Source organism: Astatotilapia calliptera, chromosome 12, assembly GCF_964374335.1.
Source record: "Astatotilapia calliptera chromosome 12, fAstCal68.1, whole genome shotgun sequence".
NCBI lineage: Eukaryota > Metazoa > Chordata > Actinopteri > Cichliformes > Cichlidae > Astatotilapia > Astatotilapia calliptera.
The window spans coordinates 18,686,559-18,708,562 of record NC_137433.1 but is presented as its reverse complement, the minus strand read 5'-3'; the positions used below and the strand labels follow the sequence as shown (position 1 = coordinate 18,708,562).

The 22,004-nt window shown below is 41.9% G+C and overlaps 1 protein-coding gene across 16 annotated transcripts in view; it reads right to left on the bottom strand.

The window, feature by feature from the left end:
- mef2cb (myocyte enhancer factor 2cb) overlaps window positions 1–21,518 on the bottom strand; it is a 66,257-nt gene extending 44,739 nt beyond the window's left edge. For 13 of the 16 annotated variants that reach the window (XM_080309121.1, XM_080309131.1, XM_080309126.1 and 10 more), the window contains exon 1: window positions 11,765–12,274. The gene's annotated coding sequence lies outside the window, so the exon portion shown is untranslated. Of the gene's footprint in view, window positions 1–11,764; window positions 12,275–13,993; window positions 14,134–21,206 lie in introns of those variants that run through there. The other 3 variants (XM_080309122.1, XM_080309128.1, XM_026186841.2) reach the window with 2 other exon arrangements.
- Window positions 21,519–22,004: the final 486 nt, after the last annotated feature.

The following is a 22,004-nucleotide window of genomic DNA, read 5'->3' as shown; positions in this document are numbered from 1 at the left end:
AAGAACACACACACAAAAAAAAGAATACAGAACACACTACTTGGATGATGTCATTTTTTTTCTTTCTTTCTTTCTTTTTGTTACCGCAAGCTGATTGTGCTGATTATTGGTGAGCATTGTTTCCCTGTTGATGCTGAGCATCATTAAACAGAGATTGTTCCATTGTAAGTGTTTGTTTAAGCATGGCTGGTTTAATGTTTCCAGGCACTGCCTTTTCACCACAGACACACACACACACATGCACACACACATGCTGCTCAATGTAAACCTGAGACACAAGCTGTATGTGCCGCATCTATAATTTATGCTACTACTGGGCTTTTGTTTTAAGCCTCGAACGTAAAGACAGCCGTAAACGCAAAAGTGAAACAAAGCACTGAAAATGTGTCCAGTCTCATAAAGAAAAGAAAAACAATACATACATATATATAACGTGTAACGCGCACAACTGCGTAACGCGAGTCTTTTCCACCACACAGCCTGAACTCTTCTGCTCTCACAGAGCGTTACAGTTCCCAGGGGAAGGGTGGTGGCGGTGGGGTGCATGAGGCAAAAGGTTGTATGGAGTGTGGAGGGCGTGTGGCGGCATACGGTACCTACAGATCAGCCTCTGTTTAGGGGAGTGGCCCCACCAAGGCTCGAGCCAGGCCAGACCCAGTCCAAGCCTCTCATTAGTCATCGGCTGGGTGCCGCGCTCCTTTTTGGAGTGGTTAAGGGGGAACTGGTGAGGGTCTGGCTGTTCCACTGTACTCCACTCCCAGCACCATCACAAACCGACCTCATCAAAGTGAGCGCTCGTAATTTGTCACAGAAAGCAGCCAATTAACATATGTTAAGGGAGGAGGGAGGACTAGGAGAAGGGAGGAGAGGGTGAGTGAAAAAAGATAGCGTGTGATTAAAGAGTCTGCACAGCTGCACAACATCAAGATGGCAAAGTGAGGTTTGAAAGAGACCTCAGACCCAGTAATCTGATAAAGCATACTGTTACTTAACCCTCATAAGCAAGAGCGAGAGAGAGGGACAAGGAGAAAGGGGAAGAATGAAATAATAGAGACAAACAAATATTAAATTACTGCTGTGAATCTACAAGCTTTGGCAGAGTGCCTCTGCTCTCAATATGTGGCCGACTGCGAAGGCCGCTCTATCACACAGAGCTGACCACTCCCGCCAAAGCGCCACTGCCGTTTGACCACACTCTATTTTTAGCTCAGCGCTCACCATTGTCTTTGACGTAGCTCACACTTACGCTAGATTCTGCCAGGAATTTTTTTTTTGTCCTTTTTAACTCTTTGTCTTCCCATGAAACGAAAGCTGTTATTTCATTTATACTTTTTTCTTCTTTTTCTGTCACAAAGTCTCATACCAGTTGCTTACATTCTGACTTGTTTGTTTGCTTTCAAATTCTTGTTCCTCATGGTTGGTTTTAAAACGTGCAGCGCGCCGATATTTATGCATGTGTGAATGCCTGTGTGCGGCTGCATGACTGCGCCTCGGCAAGCGCACGCGCGTTTATGCGTCTGTTGTTGTTGTTGTTGTGGGGATGTCTTGTGAAGTGAGCTGTGTGATATTCTGCCTTGTTGTTGGATACGGTGGCATGCTGAATGCATTAGCAGCGCGGGCTGATGCCATTCTGTGTTCTGTCGTCTTTCAGCCACCTCTGCCTTGTCTCGCTCTCTGCGGCGACTGATCACACGTCTTGACAAGCGAGTTTGGGTCGTCGTCTGCGTCGCCATCTTTTTCTCTACGTGGGCTTCAAGTTTTTTTTGTTTTTTGTCTTTTCGTTTTCCACCGGGGAAAGGAAGAGAAGTGTGGAGTTAGCTTTAAACAAATTTGAATGTTAAGTTGTTGGGGAAATCCCCTGAATAAAAAAAAGACAGAAAACAATTCTTTACTCCTTGTATAGTTACTTGAGAACATTTAATTATAAATTATTTTTTATCATCATCATCTTCATCATTATTATCTCGTTTTTCAATTGAAAATCGGAAATGAAAATGCATAAACGGATGGCAGAAAAGCAGAACAGGCATTCTATATAAATCGTGACTTGCTCCCCCCCTCTCTTCTTTCTCTCTTTTGCACTCTTATCCTTGCCATCGACCATCAGTCGTTATTTATTTATTTTTCCTATTTGGGGAAATAATGGGCTAAAGTGGCGGAGCGGAGGAGCAGAGGAGTGTGGGATGGAGGGACAGTGAACAGAGGGGCAGAGGCGGGTTTGTGTTTTGCTTCGCTGGGCTTGTTTCTTGGTTGAATTTTTCTCCTCTCATCGGCTTCGCGAGCTGGTGGATCAGTGAAGGACCTGGCCGCCTGGAGAAACCACCACCCCCACCCCTCCACCCACTCCCTGCACTCAAATCCCTCTGCTGTGAGCACAGCTGCACCGTTCACATAACCTCGCATGTCCCCCTCCCACCCTACCCCTGCCCCTCACCCCCTCCGCTAATGATAGCAGAGCACGTCCCCTCCGCAAGGCAACAGCTTTTTCCACTTCACGTACATACACACATATTCTGCTGTGCACGCCCTCAAGAGCGCTGGACACATGCATGCACAGACCAACGGGCACGACATGCCCCTTTTTCCTTCTTAAGGTTTTTCCCTTGATTTTTTTTTTCTCATATCATTCAATTCCACCCACCCTCCACCCCTCCACTCCTTCTCTGCCCTGAGAAAAATCCCCCAGCCTTATGACCCAATGAAGGCCTGAGAACATGCACAAGAAAGCACACACAGATACACACACACACTTAGATGAACCCTTTAACTGCAACTGCCCATTTTTCTCCCTCTGTACAACTTGCCACAGCGAGTGACCTGCATCACAGCTGTGTGTGGGAATCTGAGTAGGAGGGTGTGTTTGTAGGAGGATTGAGTGTGTGAATGTATGTATGAGCACATACCTGGACACGTCAGTGTTCACACCACATATGCTGCGTCTATATTTCTGCATAACTGGCTGGGCTATATGTTCACTATATGTATGTATTATCTGCTGCGGGCCCGCGTGCGTGCACGTAAGCGGCGGCGGAGGGAGGCGAGGGCAGTTCTGGCCTTCTGCAGCACCTACTGTGCATTATCCCAAATAAACAACTCATTACACGTGTATTTAACCAAGGGGAACTGGCGAGTAGTGGAGGCTAATCCCCGTCATCGTTCCCAGCGTTCCTTTTCTGATTAGGCTACAGGGAAGTGGAGCCCAAGAAGGTAGGTTGCTTGGTCGGTGCAGGAGGAGGAAGAGCGAGAGGGTAAGAGAAGAAAGAAAATCATTTAAGTTAACTTCCCACAAGTGCCTTTCTTAGTTATAGTATCCTTTCTCCCGCTCTCTCTCTCTCTGTCTCCTGCTACCCTCTCGCCTTCTCTCCGTTCTTCTCCCTGTGGATTTTGCATTGCTCTTCCTTGTTTTCGACCATCTCTCAGAACTGGGTCATCGACAGATTGTGCGGCACCATTTTGAAGAACATGGGAGGGGAAAAAAAAAAACACGTTCTTGCTGTGAGAACAATCCAAGGTTTCTTTAACAAGTACCCCGCTTATCAAATTAAGCTGTCAAAAGCACATTAATAACAGGCAGCACAATTCTCTTCACAGAGAAAGGGGTGGGGGTGGGGGGTGGGTGAAAGCGCATTCGGGAAAAAAAAAAGATTTCTCATTCGCTGTGTAAAGAGACAGTCAACCAAGGGCAGTGGAGCTTTTTAAAGATTTCTCCCTCTCTCTTTTTTTGTCCCACTTATAATATGATTATGGGGTCCCTATTATGAGGGGCCAAGATGCAGAGTGTCACTCATTTAAAGGGTGAACAATATCTTGGGTTAGAGTGTAGCAGTGATGACACTCGTGTTTAAAAGAATTACAGATGAAAGAGCATCTCGGGATAATAATGTCGTTTCAAAAGCAAACAATTAGATATGGGCTTGAGGAGCACGATGCCCTGTAAAGAATACCCGAATTAATCAAAAATAAATGTAGTCATCCACCCACAGAAGTGAGACAGTAAAAATGAGTTTGACCCTGGAAAATGTGAATCTTTGAAAACAATAAATGAATGTCAAATGGTAAAATCTAAATAACATCCAGTTCTGCTCCTATAGCTAACCCTATTTATTAAATGCTCTCGTTGCCTTCGCAAATCTGCAGTCGAATGATTCCATAAGAAATTGAGAGTACAATGAGAAGGGAGTGAGGATCAGACTCAAAGTTAGGCCCCATAGGCAAGACATAGAAATGAAATCAACAAGACAACTCGGCATTCAGATGACAGATAAGAGAGCAAGCCAGCCAGTGCCCTTCCACACATGAACTAACTGTGGAAAAACCCAGTTCTCACACACTCCCCTTAAAATCTTTACTCTCGACTACATTTGAAAAGAAAAAAAGGGGAATTAGCTTGTAGGGTTTCTAATCTGTACGTTACAAAATCTGACAGTGTCAGCTAAGACTTCTCGCACTAAACTGCGAGCCCTTTCTGCGCTTTACTCCAGAGGCTGATTTTCTCACACCCTCATTCTGAGTCCAATCCTGTTTGCACGGGCCCCAGAGGGGCTGCTCTGTCATAGCCTGGAGTGGGCCGGCGGTGGATGGATGTGACGTGGAGGAACTGGGACTCTGCTGTGGGGAGGCTGGAGCCACGGCAGGTATCCCCCGCACTTCCTCAGCTATTTTTAAAACCACGAGTCCGGAGATGGGCCAAAAATAAAACAGAGGCCATTTTAGCCCATGACAATAAAAGCAAATAAAGATCCCTCACTCGCACACGTTAACGCACACGCGCGCGCGAATATGAGAAACAGAAAAGTATCCACGCACACCGCCAACAAACAACAACAGATAAGAAGTGAAAAAGGTCTTCACCTGACAATGAAACTATATGTCCTGCTATTGAGCATACACAGATGTGCACATCCGCACATACACAACAGACAAAAGTCAATATCAAGGCTGAGCTATTTCTGTAGAGAGCACTATTTAGGAAGTGCGGGCAAAGTGCCAGTATTCTCCTCAGTATCGTCTGGCTGTCATTGCAGTTATACAAACTCACCTCTTTCCTCTCTCGCCCGCTCCTCACCCTTTCCACCCAACCCCTTGTTCCATTGTCACTGCTCTCTCGCTCTCTCTCTGTGTTGTTCTTATATACACACACACACACACACACACACACACCAAGGTTATTTGTTTTTCCACTGGGTCGAACCACAGTGGCAGGTGAAAGCATCTATTGGCAAGATAAAGAGAGTGGCTGGTGTGAGAGCACAAGGCCTCACTCTGCCCAGCAAACCTTGAAGTGAAGCGCCGGGCTGGAGTTTCAAACAAAGTGCCCCCTCATTCATTATACATGCAACTGCACTGAAAATCTCCTTCCGCAATGCCATCTTCTTCACATCTCTCTCTCTTTCTCTCTCTCTCTCTCTCTCACTTTGCCTCTCCAGGCCTCTCTCTCTCTTTCCCTCTATCTTCTTCCCTCTCTTCTCACATCGGCCCTCTTCGTTTTCTCTCATTTTTTCCAGACAGAGCATCCATAAAGTATGAATAAAATTAATGACATCACGAGCTGCACTTTGGAAGAGCCACTGTAGGAAAAAGCCATACATCACAGTGCAGAAGGAACCGGGCTGAAAAAAGAAGAAGACAGAGAAAGAGAGAGAGAGAAAAGAGTGCGTGAGGTCTACGCTGTTTCACTCTTCACCGCCTCCAGGGCCTTTCCTACTGTGTGCTATAGTGTCTTATTAAGTTTGACTTCAGATGCACATTAGCTGAAAAAGTTTAAACACTTTTATTATTGTTCAGCTTTTTCTGCATTTCTTTGTCCCGCTTTCTCCTTAATTCTTTGGTCAGCTGAGTAAACTACGTTTTCGAAACAGTCCCGTGTTGCACATTATTTCATAGGCTGGCCTTTGGTGTGGGAATGGCACAGATGACAGTGGAAAGAAACACTGGTGTGGGCTTTGGCAGGACACCGGCTGGTTAAGCAGTGTGCTCTGCAGAAAAGGGAGAGCACTGAGAGCATGGATTCTTATTTTTTTTATTTATTCCCCAACTTAGAAAGTGTTAACAGCATTTTCAACGACACAGAGGATCTCCTTATTTTACACAGGTTGTCCAGATTTCTAAAGCTGTGGTGAAAAACAAGCACAAAATTTGAAAAAAGTCTGCGATATTCTTCCTTGGAGCACAAAAAGAGAGACAGACGTATCAGTCGTGCCATCTATTATTGGATATTTACTGTTGCGTTGTTGTATTGGGAAAAAAAAACAGCAACTTCACATAAAAAGCCTGACGGGGTAGAATTCAAGTCCTAATTCCTCTGAATTCGGTGTGAACACAAGATCTGTTATAAATATCCGATCGCGACGTGACGCTCAGCGGCAGCGCGGATGGGGAGCGGTGGCGGCAGCGGCGCGGATTGTGGCAGCCGAGCGAGCAGGGGGTTTCAGATGGATGCGAGCTTGTGTGAGGCCAAGGCACAGAGCTACCTCTGTGCGTCTCACAGGACTCTGTTGCACAATGACTCGGCTATGTTGCAGTTGTGACAAAGATAAATTACAGCGACTGGAAAACATTTCTACATTTTTTTTCCTCACTCTCCCCATCCCTACACCTTCTTTTTTTTTTCCTTTTTTCTTTTTTTTTTCTTGGCATTGGGTGGATTCCAAATGCGTCCCACACCAAAGGAATATGGTGAAGGCGGGTGGGGGCATCTCTCTCTGAAATAATATTAGGGCGTAAGAAGTTGCTCCTAACTATTTACGGGTCAGGAGCAGGGTTTAATCAAAGAAAATGCCTTTGGCTGCTACATTTCCATAAACAGACAGGAAACACTTCTCTGACAAACTGGCTTCTAAAAAATCTGTCAGATAAATTCTGGTTTCGCCACGTAACGGTTCAAGTCAGCATTACAGATGTCATGTTTGCGTTACCCCTAAAACTGTCTGCACTGTGCAGGAAAAGAAGAAGAAAAATTCTCTCAGGATTGAAAGTTGGGTAAGTCTTGGGAAGTTAATGTGCCAGTTTATAAGCCTGAAAACTCTTATTTAACTCTCATTTGAACATTTAAGTCTTGATGTTGGAGGCTTTCAACCTAATTGGAATGATCTCATGTTTGGACAAAGAAACCCAAACTCTGCTCTACTCTAAATGTTTCTCTTTGTCTTATCATTCAGACTCCTCTGCTCCTGCACTCCTCCAGCCTTCTCGCCTCCCGGGCCTCTCTCTCTTTCTCTCTCCCTGTCCAAATATTTCAGACAGCAGGCCTCAAGTATGGTGAGGTGTTTTGGGTGTCTCTTTAGGTGGGCTGCAGCTGATGATATGATTGTGCGGTCAGCACTGCCGAGCACAGACCACCCAGCAGGCTGCTGCCGTAATAATGGCCAACAAGCCAGGCAGGAAACAGGAAACAGGATGAAGAAGGGCAGGACATCCTGTTCATCTAGATCACTGTGTTAAACATGACATCACGAACGCATCGACATCTTAACGGAGGGTTACCTGAGCGGAGGCCGAACACTTTGTCGGCGTGCTCTTAACTAACCTCTGCTCAAATAAATTTCCATCTGCGTTCTCTCTGCGCGCGTATCTCTCTCTGTTTTCATGTGCATCTGTCTTCTCAGTTTGCCTTTTCAGCCCTCACACTGACACTGTTTTCCAGACTGCTCCATCATCGCAGACATCAAATCCTACCCTCTTCAGTGTGAGAATAAAGGAGAAAAAGAAAAACAAGCATTTTCATTTGAATATACACCAGCAACAACCTCACAAAACTCAGACGAAGGGAAAAAAACAAAAAACACGTACGCACACAAAAGCACAAAGATTCCAGCGCACGAATACACAGAGACAAGACGCAAAGTTGAAAACGCACACACACACACACACAACTCCCAGACACACAGCACACACTGACAGACAAACACACAAAAGAAACAGCAAGCACAAAGCACAGCACAGCCAGAAGTCTACTTTATGCAGAAATATTCTAAAGTGTGTTTTACAATACAATTAAACATCAAAGGCTGATATATTCCTCTGTGATCTTTAACACCCCAGTGAACAAACCCCACACACCCCCATCCACTTACAGCATACAGAGAAAGTTGCTGAACGTCACTGCTAATTACTAGATAGAGACAGAAGAATACTTTGCATCATTATGCAAAAACCAGGACATATTCAAATATATGCATTCAATCCACCAAAAAACCATTCAAGGACTGCATTATTTACTTTTTGATTTTTGTGTGTGTGTGTGTGTGTGTGTGTGTGTGTGTGTGTGTGTGTGTGTGTGTGTGTGTGTGTGCGTGTGCGTGTGGTAAGTTTTATGAGTAATTGCAGCTCTTATGAGAAGATACACAGACAGTGCTCCTAAGGCAAAGATGCATTTGGATAAACATTTCTAACACGCACAACAGTTAGGACAATGAAAGCGAGATCTGCTGAAGACGAGTAAATAAACACATGGTGAGGTTGAGCCCTGCGTATTTCACTGCTACTATAAAACGTATGAAAAGAGGAAAAAAAAGAAAGAAAAAAAGAGAAAAAAAGGAGACTATTCCTCCCATGCAGCAACTAGAGAACACCTGCCATGTGCAATAAACAGGAATGCAAGAAGCCTTTAAGTTATTATAAAACATAAGCATTTTCATCTGCTTAGAAATTGGCAAGAAGAATTGTTTTCTCAACAAATGCCTTAATATTTCTGTTATTTATGCGAGGCAAATTTTACTACACACACAGCCTGCACTTTATTGTGTTACATATGCTGCTAAACCAATTAAACGTTTTCACATGCGGGATACACAAGGTCGTCTCGCAGCATTTTAAGACGCTTTCTTACGTTATGAAGCATTGCATGTGAGGCAAATACAAATGTCTACATCTGAGTCTTATATCAGCCTCTCATTTGAGCCAAAGGGCATGAAGTCCACTTAAGAGTTCTTCAATATCTACCTCACGATCTTGCCAACCGGCAATCTGCAAATGAATGTTTTACTGATGTTTAACTGAGTAAACTCTGCAAACTTCTTCCAAAATATTTGAAGCCATTAGTGAAAAAAAACAAAAACTTTAAAGCACAGCTAAAGGGGCTTTTAAACTGTTTGCTTAAACATAAATACATTGGTTGTCTCCATTAAGGAAAAATGTTTTCATAGATCTGGTTTTCCATAAGGTGGGGATCTTTGAAATGTGCCTCTTGTACAGTATTAAATGTCTATGTGAGCAGAGATCAGGGACCACAGTGGTATAGTTTACACCTTTTTCCCCCCTGAAGATGGAAACTTGGTAGCAGGAATAGAAGTTACCACCAGTAAAACTAATTTATGGGTGTTAAATTACACATTTATAAGCAATATATTAGGCATTTCAAATGACAAATATTTGCTAATTATGCTGATTTTGTTGCAGTGCCTTGAAAACACATGGAATTACCCTGACCGTGGCATACAATGTGTTCCCTTCCTTCACTTAACTAAAGCTTTACTGAGCCCCTGGCGTACAGCAAAGTGCCCTGACAATCGGCTCAATGCCCTGGCCAATCACAGAGACACGTGACCTTCTAATCCCTCTCTGTGAGAAGGGTAAGAGTGTGTTGTCGCTGTTGGTTTTGTGAATCAGCGCCTAAAATCCCAAATGATTTGTCAAGATGGAGAGGTCTTAAGAGAATAAGAGAAACAAAAGCAGCGCAGGCCAAATAGTGTGGGTGTTGATGCATGTGTGTAAAAGTGTGTGTGTAAGGAGGGAGAGAGAGAGCGAGAGAGAGAAAGGAGACAGAACATGCTTTTGTGCACCTGTGTGTGTTTGCGCACGACTGCATACAAGTGTCCGTGTGTGTGTGTGTGTGTGTGTGTGTGTGTGTGTGTGTGTGTGTGTGTGTGTGTGTAGAGGGTCTCTTAGATTACAGAGCTTGGCTGACAGACTTCTCAGTGTGTAATCGTGGGTCCACATGCAAGTGCTCACCTTCCTCTGAGCGGATTAACCTATCGCTAAATCCCAAGAGAGCAACAGGCCAGACAGGCCACACAGAACAACTTCATTGACGATAGTCAGAAAAGGAAAGCCACACTTATGATGTTGTTTTCTAAAAAAAATATAAATGAATGCACTCTGACTTTTTTAAGACTAAAAAGTTCACATAAAAGTTTAATAAAGGGTTACTGGACAACTGGACACCACGTTCCCTTCAGAAGTTCTTAAAAATCTTAAAAATTACATACGTCTTAAAACACGGAGCATCTCTCTTTTTTTCCTGAAAGTGAACTGAGAAATGCAGTCAAGCGGTACGCAGTGTGTTTTAAACGCACACATTAAATAAGCTGGTATACAGCTACACACAGAAACACTTTTACCATTCTGTAAGTGCCTTAAAATACCTCATTTACATAGCTGTTATTTTAAAATTAATTTAATAGTTTAATGAATCTCAAAATATTCTCTAAAAGTTACATTAATTATATTTAATTTCAAGCAGTTATCACTACATTAAAGCCCTGTTCATTTCTTACTTTTTTATATAATTTATTTCACAGACAAAACTGTGTTTCAGCTTAAGAACTAATTCAGCTCAATATAAGTAAAGAGATAAACGTTTATCCCCACATTTGGCATACGTTTTTTTGTCCACAGCCAACTCAATCCCAAAATCTATCTAAATGAAAATGAAATGTATAATAGTAATTTTAAATGTCACTGCAAGCCCGAGTTTCTCTGCACATTACATGGTGGGCCTCGTGTCCGTACACTTTAAGTGTAAAACAAAGAATCCATTTTTAGCTCCAAAGCTGAAACCTGAGAAAAGTTGCCACAAGTTAATTGTAGCCTCGTGATTTTTCCTCTCATCGCAACAGGTTTAGTTGAGCAACGTGAGGCTTAACCAAACTCGCAATATGAATTTAATCATACTTGGTCTCTTGTAATAAGTCAGTCTCAGTCACAAAGGCACAGAGAAGAAATTATAGTTGAGCCTGAACAGCCAAACCTCCTGTAAAACACTGATTTACAGCACAGTCCGCCGTGTCGCTCATCTACATAAATTTACATCCAAATAAGTGTAAAAGAATGTTTTCCCCTGTATTGCAGCGATGATATGATTAGCTATTTATTTAATAATTATCAAAGCTTCCTACATAATATACCGGTTTAAAGTTTAGCACGGCATAATTGCCATCAGTTCACCTCAGTTTAGAACGTTTATTTCGTGCGCAAAGAATATCCACAAACTAGGATCACTGTTTCCCTAATCTGTTGCTTTGATGGAAATCTGAGATGTAAAAACTTGTGCATCTCCTTTTGCCTTTGTAATTTTGTTTGAGGTAGACTGAACGCTACATTTTACAACCCAAATGTAACTTTTCATATGCCACCCTGCCCAAAGGCGCAAAAAGAGGGCATAAAGTATAGTGTTAATGTGACCAGCCTGTTCATTGGCTTCTGGACTGTGCGCCTGCATGTGGACGCGAGAAAGCTGCACAAGGTCGACACAGCAGTGACACCTAAAATCACCACACGGATCTCCTAATACACCATAACCAGTGATTTGATGTCGCTCGGTAACTATATTACATTGCTGTTACCGGCACGAGTCGAAAGGGGGTCACAACAAATCAATACACGCAGTTGCTGTACTTTGTCAGGGGAGACAACGCGCATCAAACTAGACCCTCAAGTTTCCCCATTGAACATTTCAAATAAAATAAATAATTTTTTTTTTTAAGAACCATACGATGGAGTGAGGTGTTTGCCAGTGAGTGCCAAGTGGTGCAAGTGCGGTACTTACTTTATCTGAAATCTTGTCCCGAGTGAAGCGAGAGAAGGCTACAACAAGCGGTCCGCCGGGTGTTTGGTCCGGCCGTTTGACAGGAAGGTTGGAGCCGCTGCTTGATGGGGGACGGAGTTCGCCGAGACGCACTTAAAATCCAGGAGCGCAACTAAGCAGGAGGACGGCGCCGAGAGGAAAAAAAAGTAACCTACAATACGTGGTATGAGTCCCTATAATGTCAGAGAAAACTACCCCCCTCTCTCTCTCTCTCTCTCTCTCCTCTCTCTCTCTCTCTGATCCGACAGAGCTCGCTCAGGAGGCGCTGAGGACGCACCGTCTGGTCTGCTAGTGCGTAGTACCGGTGAGCGGCGAGGGACTCGGTGGAGCGGCTGTGTTGGAGGTGGTGCCGGTATTAGTACTGGACGTCTGAAGCTTAATAGTGATGTTGCGAAGCTGTTTCTGTTCCTCCCCACAATCCCGACCAAGTCTTTCCCTAAACCTTCTGCTCTCCTGCGTGAAGAAATAATCGATTTTTTCCTCTCTACCCCTTTTCTTTTTTTTAAAAAAAAACTCCTGAAAGGGGGCGGTCTCACATTTCCCAACTCCACTTTAATAAACGAGGCAAGGCTCTTAACGCTTTATTATCGCGCCAGGCCCGACGAGTGGACACAATTAGTGCTGAGAGAGGACCGCTAGAGGAGGAGGAGGAGGAGGATGAAGATGGGGCATGTGTTCTTTAACTAATGATGTCACGGAGAGCACCCCGAGGTCTGCAGGCGACAGCATGCGATGTGTTTCGCTCAGGCAGGTTAAGTTTCCAGCCAATTGTTTCATGCGAGTCACATCAGATGCCAAGTACACCAAAACTTAAGTCTGTCGTAGCAAGAAGCAAAACACTTCAGCGTGTTTCAGCACCTTTAGTTTTTTGTTTTTTTTTAGAAATACTTCAAAAAAGACACCATTTTCTACAAACACACACTCACAGATGATCCAACATCACTCATTATTTTAACAATAAGAGTTTAAGATTAATTATCACATTAAATGACATGATTCTTCCCTCAATGCGATTTCGCTGGAAAAGTAGGAGCAACTTTAGCAACTCCCGAATAATGCCATTTTCTAATTCTCAACAATTCCTTGGATGTCTGCTCTGCCTCCTTTCTCAGACGCTGCAACACTTTTGCACATGCTGCACCCCGCCAATCATTCTTAGGGACCCAGCTATCTCCTACAGATAAGCCCTGACAGAGACAGTAAGCATTGGGGAATTGCCAAGCCTTTATCCGTCCAACCAAATGATTTCAAAACATCCACTCTATTAGTGTGAAGATAACAATTAGAACAGCAAGTTTGCCACTTCAGATAAGACACAGACAGGCAGTGCACTGGCTCTCTGTACAGAGATGTATACCAGATAGGCCTCATAATACCAGAGTTCTATTATACTCACATTATATGGGTGCCGTATCACGGTTTTAGGATTTTTAATGGCTGCCCTGAATGGAGCTTGTTACGCTACAATACACCGTTAGGCCCCATTGTTGACTTTATATCAATTTAACATTGAAAAAGGGAAAACATTATCACAGGCTTCCAAAAGTTTTTTCCATCCTGATATTTTAACAAACCAAAAAAAACCCCCCAAAGAACACTTGTGGTCTATATACAGTTAAACAGCAAACCCCTTTCTCTTTATTAGCTTTGCACTGTAAAAGCAATACAGACTGCGTGTTGTGTAAATAGACGCCGAGTGACTCCATAATCTTCCCTTTTGAAGTTCACCTACGACGCATAAGCTATGCAAGCAGTCAGCCACCCAGTCAATCAGTTATTCAGTCAGTGAGGGTAGGAAATGGTAAGACATCAAGTAATAAATAAATCAAGCTGGCTAATCTGCTTGACGGGTGAACATTACAGCCTGTAACCGAAGCCGCTGGTGTCTGATGACTCTGAATGCCACCTTCACATCACCTGACCCTTTAATCTTTAATAGCATTTCCTCTGGTCCCTAGACCTCCATACTAATCAATAAGGCGCTGTTGGACACAGCAAGTTCATAAACGCGACACGGCAGATATCAACGGCGTTACATGTCAGCATGTATGAAACGGCGAGTTCACAGAGTCACAGTTTCAACAGACATGATTTCCTCCTTTCAGACTTCTTCTGGTGCTCGCACCTGACAGTTGCAGTAAGTCTCCAAAATATATGGATAGCTGTGGGTGCTTATGTGGTTGTACATACCACATGCAGTGTTCCTTCTACTTCTTCTTCTTCTTCTGTTCGTGCCCTCCCTCTTGTAGCTTTCTATGCTGTTTGCGAGAAGCTCACTGAAGAGGTCCTTTCAGTGTTCCCAGTGCTTGAGGTCGTCATTTGGTTAGCACCTGAGAGGAGAAGCAAAGTAGGCAGGCACGGTGAGAAGAAGAGTGAACCTGCCAGTGAAGTGCTTACTGCTTCTGTGTAAGAGTAGGCACTTGCACATAGTGTGCAAAGATCTATGTTAACATCTGTGTAACGTGTGTGTGTGTGTGTGTATGATAGCCATGTGAAACAGAGAAAAAAATGGGGGGATGTGGAATACATTTGAATGGTGAAAAATCATTAAATGAGGCAAACACTGGCTCATGCTTATTCATAAATGACTGACTTGTCTACGGGGATAAACCTATGGTGAAACCATACTAACAGCCTCCCTCAGTTCTCATACATTTAATGCAAAATAGGGAAGACCTGCTGTATATTTTGCTCTTGAGACTACTGAGCACAGGGCTAAGGCTAAATATCTATATCTATATGTATTATATACAGCATTATAACCAGGCTGATATTAATCCACATTGCAGAGCTGAAGGTGTGCCACATTGTGCTATTAAAACTGATAAATTTAGAGTTAGTTACACAATGACTGTGTGCAAATAAGCGGAGCGCGTCGTAAGTTAAATATTATATGTTTTGGCATTTGTGTTATCTTAAGACAAACTATTTTCTCATTAATCAAAATGAGCGAAATTATTAGTTTCTTGCCATCTGAAACTTTCCCAGACCTACTCATTAGCCATTGTCCCTCCCTCCTACATGAATCCTGAACTTGCGTTCTGAGGAGTGTGTTTGAGAGTGTGTTGGAGTGTGGGTTGACAGTCTCATCAAAGCCTGGTGGAGGAAAAAAAATCAGTTTAAGAGTTTGCCAAACAATTATGTAATTTCAAAATATGTCACAGTGTGCATAAACACACACTTTAGGCTTTCGGGTAAATTCAGTTTCGTGAGGTTTGGCTTCGGCTGTGCATAAAAAGTGAAACAGGGGAAACTGCGACTGGATCTTAAGTCAAACATATAAGTGCGGTTTGCTGATATTGATCTTGGTTGGATTGTTTCTTAAGCCTCTCCTGGCAGCCACTTCACAGCATGTGTCACACGCACGCACCGAACGCACACGTGCAGAACAGCTTGCCTAAAAATGTATGTGTGCGCGCACGCCCGTTTGTTTTTGGTAACAGAGGGAGAAAGAAAGAAATGCCTCTCTCAAGCAAAAGATAAACACAAACACATTTCCAGGGCAAACAAGAACAGCCCGGGCTCAGTGCAATCTGTTGTCGATCATGCTCACGTGAAAACACAATCTGCCTGTCACAGTAGATGATGTTGTCAAGCGCTCTGCCTCACTGCTCCTGAGAATTAGCCAGCGATTACAGAAGCACTACGAAACACGCAGAGTATTTGTTGTATGTCGGATATGTCTGAAGATGCTTGCAGCTTTATTTGGTATTTACCGCTTTCTCTTCCTGCACTCGTTCCCTAATGAATTTTAGACACGTTTGTTTTTTTGACAATAGATTGATGCTACATGATGTGACGACCAAAGGCTTCACAGAAAGCACAGAAAGACCTGCAGGCCAATTTAACTCACATGCTCAGCTGGGAATCCACAGATCTCCCTTTTGCAGGTGGAGATGTCTTATGGGTGTTTCAAGGGCAATCACAGCAACATTTTTTGACTTGGTATATAATGCTAAAAATTCAATGCATATTTATTTAAAAAAAATATTTTTTTTATTATTCTTATTCAGCCTTATTGAAATGCATCACATATTATGTATCATTATAGTTAGGGTTAGGGCAAACCTAGATTGATTAAAGAAATTTGGAAAAAAACAAACAAAAAACTGTATAATAATTAAAACGTTATTCATAATTGTGAATCATTTGCACGTGTTATGTGTATGTAATGTGACAGTATACATTCAAGAGCACAAATATCGAGGAATCCATAACATGGTCCGTTATTTTATACAATTATTAAACTATAACGTCATTCATTCTTTGTTCATTTGAACTCCTAGTATCTAAGCCATACAGTTCTCACTCAGCCTCAACATCTGGGCTCTGTTCTCAGGAAAAACGCACCTGCTTTAGAAAATGAGAGACATTCCCCCGCTGATCTGTGTTTGGTCTTTGGGTAAGTCATCTAAAGCGTGGTATTATAAATAATTTGAAGCTCCTTATTAATAAGTATTATAATGAAACTCACAGGGCAATATCATCAGTAATTATAGTCGAAGGAATTGTACTACAGTACTTTATAATTAAGGGAGCAAAGGTTAGAAAATCAGGTTTAATTAACTGAAATCATATTTCTCCTTGTTATAATATATATAAAACAAAGAGAGTCATATAACCATGAGGAAGTATTTATTTGCACTTACGAATGTTTTTTTTTTTTTATATGTGAACATGCAATTCAGCTATTAGGCACTATCTCCTTGTTCATTTTATTTCTGAAAGAAAGCAGCGACGCAGTTCTGCCTTAACTTGGCACTCATGCCTCGAGGTATTTTGCCTCTGCAAGAATCAGTTGTATGCAAATGTAAAAAGACTTGATCAAGATACACATATCATATATTCATTTCATCTACATCATAACTTTAGGTCACTATTGTATCACTTTACAAGAAAACAGATTTTTAAAAACTGTTGTGTCAAATATTTCTACATCCTGTAGTTTTACTTGTTATATCTTGAAATGTAATAAATAACAAGAGAAGTGACCTGATATATTTCAGTGAAACTGTATACGGTTTTAATTTTAATAACACATTTTTTTTTCTACCATGTGGCTACATCTTTAATAATATCTATCATCCAAAACTGCAATGGCTATATAACAAGCCCTTAACAAGCAGTGTCAGTCAGGGACAGCTCGGGTGATTTGCATGTGTTGCGTTTAACCAACACTATTCTGTCTGTACACCTTTCCTGCATTATGGATGAGGCACAAGCTGAACAACAAATTCTCCCTTTGTTCTTCTTGATTCTCTGGTTACATCACAGGAAAAGCTCCATGGTCCTGTCTGTGACTGCACTGGCACACTGAGACACAGCGATGCTGGGCGCGCTGTTAATCAGACCTGTTGCTTCTTCGCTTTGTTATATTGCATCTACGTGGGCTTTTCGACACGCAGAGACACAGACCACAAAGCAAGCACGTCTTCCACATATTTAATTCGAAGAACTAACCGTGCCACCTGTCGAATGGATGATAATAAACAATTTCAATAAGATGATCACATTGGGAAGAAAATAAAAATAGCTCACGTCGACTACAGAGGGGATTATTCAGCCTTGATACCTGCAAATTGACTGCCTGCTTATTTTATTTACAATCAAAATGCTTTAATGTCACATATATCATTAATGTGACAGGTGCCATCAGTGTGTGCCATCTGCTATATATGAACAACACAGTGTACAGGCACTGCAATTAAGTGTGCTGCCTGCAGGGGAGGTCTGCACCCTTCTTAGGGGAATGGAGAAGTTTAGCACAGGGGTTCACTGGAGGTGTTCTCTGTGCCCCAAAGTTTAACCAACTTTTTACCCTAAACTACTTCAACACGGTCGTCTGTTTAGGCATTTTAGCCAAGTATTAAAAAAAACAAAACAAATATTAAATATCTCTAACCGCTATCCCACAAATATTTTAATTGTTTTTAATTTACTTCCTTCATTATTCTAATCCCTGGTGGTTTTTTCTCTCCCATCTCCTCCTCTCCCCGTGTCTTCTTTGTGCTTAACTGCCACGCTTACTGTCTGTATATCAAGGGCTCAAAGTTCTCTTTGTCTCCAGCAGATTGCTTCGCGAGAGGGAGGGAAAAGAAACTCACTTTCTGCTAATGATTTTTCCTCATTTTGAATGGTTGGAAAGTAATTCCCTATGAACTGCTCCAACAAAGGCACAGTTATTCCATTGTTCTTGCTGCCCTTTCTCTAATTGTGCCTATAAAAGAGAGATGCCAGTGATACTTTTTTTTTATGTCTCAGTTCAAGGGGTGCCCACCGGTGTTTCCTGAAGTGGTGCAAAAGCTGTTTCTGAAACAACATTATTAGTGTTAAATGTGCGGCAGTGGAACAGAGCCCACGTCTGAGCAAAGTGCCATGATCAACATGTCAAAGAAGAAATGCAGACTTAAATTACAGCTGAAGTTTGGCTTTGTTATGTATTTGTAAATAATATTGAGCGTAACATGTGATGGGAGACAGCTGTTTCTTTCTTATTTAACCATCAACTATGGTTTCTTTAAACCACATCCATGATCGCTCCCTAAACATAAGCGCATTTTAGAAAGGAACTGGCAAAACTTGTTCTGCTGACAAAGGAGGCAAATCAGAAAGCATTAATACGGGTCACTGGCATTGGTGGTTTAATTAGAGGCAGCAGAAGCAATATAGTTACATGCTGAGCAATAAAAGCAGTTTTTAATACTGAAGAATAAGTAAAGTTACATTATTTTTAACAGAATATTACAATATAAAGAGTAATATAAAGATGATCGTTTGTAAAAAGTTGCACTTACACTTCCTGAATAACAAAAACCAGCTGCAATGCATCCAACTATAGCACAAAAGTCTGCAGTTAGCTTTGTTTTGATTTCCCATAATAACTATTACACAGCAAAAGTCCCTCCTGCAGCTGTTGACCTCAGCCAATTCTCTTGACAATTAACAATCATTCAGCATGGCTCTGCAACTTCTCCCACACTCTCACCAAGCAGCTGATAGTGTCTCACTGCGAAGAAAAGCAACTAGAATGGAATACGTTGCGTATCTAAACGAGGATTTCCCAGCTCAGATGTATGAGAGCGAGGCCGACCATCGGCGCAGACCTGTGTTACACAGTAGAGCTTGGCAGACAAGCGGTGATGTCTAAAGCTCTTTGTGCCTCCAGGATCACCCCCAACTCATTCTTATTCAGACATGATCAGAGGAGAGGCAGGCAACTGAGATTAGCTGCAGATCAAAAGAGCTGCCTAGCGCCAGCGCTCGTGTTTTGTAGATTTAGGCGGCCCCGGCACACAAGCATTGTATCATGGCGGCGGAGCGTCATACTGTTTTCTGGCCTTGACAGTGCTCAGGGGGTTAGAAGGAAACAGAGTTTTTAAACAGAAGGATGGACCGCTGCTGGAAGTCTTCCAAAATTAAATAATAAAGATAATAAAAAGGGGAATGAAAAGGAAAAAAATAAGAGCAGAATTACTACGCTGTTACTGTAAGCCATTACAGAACCAAGGTACTTCATGCATCACAATTGAAATCACTCCCATATGTGTAATTGGTCTTGGTTCAGTTCTAATTTGTTTTAAAAATGAAATGCACTTTCTACAGTAACATAGTTTCAGTAACTCGGGAGCATCTGGATCAGTGGTGCCACAAAATAACCATGGAAACTAAATACTACCAATGCTTTCTGTCAGCAGCAGCTACACAGTAACAACAAATCAGCAAATTACTTCTACAGTGTATCTTAACGTTCCCTCTAATTTCTACAAAGACACTGTGACACAGTGGAAACCACAAAATGCATATCTGCATTGAATTACCTTCCACTTAACACCAGACAAAGTGAAACACTGAAACTAAAAGCTACATTTTTAGGGAAAATTTGTGCTCGTATTATCACTGACCAAACTTTGACATTCACATTTGAGACATTACCATTTAAGTTAAAAATGTATTAATAATTATAATTTACTTACTATTCATACAACATAAAAAACAAACAAAACAAAACAAAAAACTGGAAGCAACAATGAAACCAATAGCTGACTTGGAAGGTGGAAAGACAGGATGAGGTGAGTTTCAAAGGCAGAGAGGCAACTGTACAAGAGCGCTCACCACCCTACGGAGAAAGAAAACAGTGCGTTTCCTCAACTCCGCTGACCATCAAAGCCATGGAATTCAGGGGCAGAGAAGCAGTAAAGTAAGGACTGCACTGTTCCTGTAAACTGGGTCAAAGTTTCTACTGTTCTGCTTTTTGGGTGAATAATATGACATGTGTGCATGTGTACTTCTCAAGTTTAGATGTATATTAAAAATGAAAAATAAAACTGTTTTCATTTTCAAGTAGGAGTATAATAAAGTTTTATATCCACTGTCTGTGTCAACAGTTGACTTAGTAACGATTTTAATAAATAGTCTAAAATACCCTGAACTTCAAATTTAAAGATATGAAATTTATAAGCATCAACAAATTTAAATCTAATGTGGAAACAAACTTAAAAAACAAAAGCCTTTTACGCAGTTTGGGACAAATGACATATTCTTACATCCCCTGGTGACGAATAGTCCCCTTTCTGTCAATCAAAAGTTTGTCCAGTATGTCTTCCTTAGACACCAAAATGGGAAACACACGTTTCATCTGAAGTATGTATTTGCATCTAGTGCAGCCACCTTGAGGGAATGAGTCATTTCTAAAGCAAACAACACTTTAAGGCCACGCTCTTTCTTTCACTGATAATTCCAGATCGTGCAATGAGATGTTCTGAGCAATTACCCATAACGGTACAAGTAACCTAAACTGACTGTGAAGAATTAGAAACTGAGAAACAGCACAATATAAAGTTCCACTTTACTGACTTTAACCATTTTTCTTGCCTTGGAGACATAAAAATGTACACTCCTAAAACTAAACACACACACACGCACTTCCAGGAGCCTCAATCAGCTATTCCCCAAGTGCTCAACAGAGGTGATTGGCACCAGCTGGGACCTCGCTCCTCCTACAACACTGTTTGAGATTTTTTCTCTTTTTTTTTTTTTTTTTTGGTGTCTTTCTACTTTTTCAGGAGCAGGGAAATCTAAATGTAAACAGCAGTTAAGTAGATATTCTAGCCTTGTTCATACTGGTATAGGCACTTCTGTGTTGGGTTACATGACAAAGACATCATTCACTAAATCCTGCGAAGCTATAATGAAACAATTAGGCAATGCGGCTGCAAAATAAATTTCAGAATGGTTTAAATTGTGCAGCTCAGATATCCAAATTATGGCTTAATCTGTTAAACATGTCATGACCTGCTGTGCAAAGTGTTTGAAGTTCTGACAGAGACAGGTTTTCCACTAAGAGAATGAGATTCAGACTAGAGGGTGGAAAAAAAAGTGGAATAGGTGTAATTTATAAACTCACCCGTGCCTTTTCTCTGCTTCTCCAGGAAGCTACACCCTCCAGCACCAGCTGAGGCCCGACTGAATCAAACAGGTAAAAAAAAGTTGAAAAAGAGAAAAAAACAAACAAACGTGATAATGGATAAAAAGAAAACAAAAGGCCACAAATGACCTTAAATAGATGTCCTGCATGTAATAAAGCCAGACCAGCTGGCTTTGAATAGAACCCCCAATTTGGGTTGTCTGTTTGCCCCGGTCTCTGACTGAACTGAAACCAGGTCCGGTTCTTTCCAACCATCTCTACCACCCCTACCCCTCTATCCCAGCTGAATCCACCTGCCCCTATCACTCTTGGGTAAATATAGCCTTCTGAGGGATCAGTGTCACCCCCCACCCCATTTCCCCTGATGCATACACATGCCCCAGACCTTTGTCAGCACTGGCATATAAGCCCTACCAAGAATGCTGCCACCTCCACAGTGGCAAAAAAAGACTCCCCTTTTTGCCCCTTCACATATCCACAGTTCTGCTGCACACAAACTTTCAATATCCTCTTTTAATCTTTCTTAAAAGTATGCGTATATATACATATACAGTATAACTTTACATAACAAATACTCCTACTCTTTGCATAACCAATCTGTGTAATTGTGCAAATAAATGAGCCACTGGAAGGGATTTGTCAGCATTGATAGCATCTTGTCCAATGTCAAAATACCAGGTGCAGTGGTATACACCTATAATTTCGTAATTATAAGCTCATTTAGCTGAGTTTATCTATGACTAAAATCCACCTACAGTCTTGTTTTTTTTTTTAAAG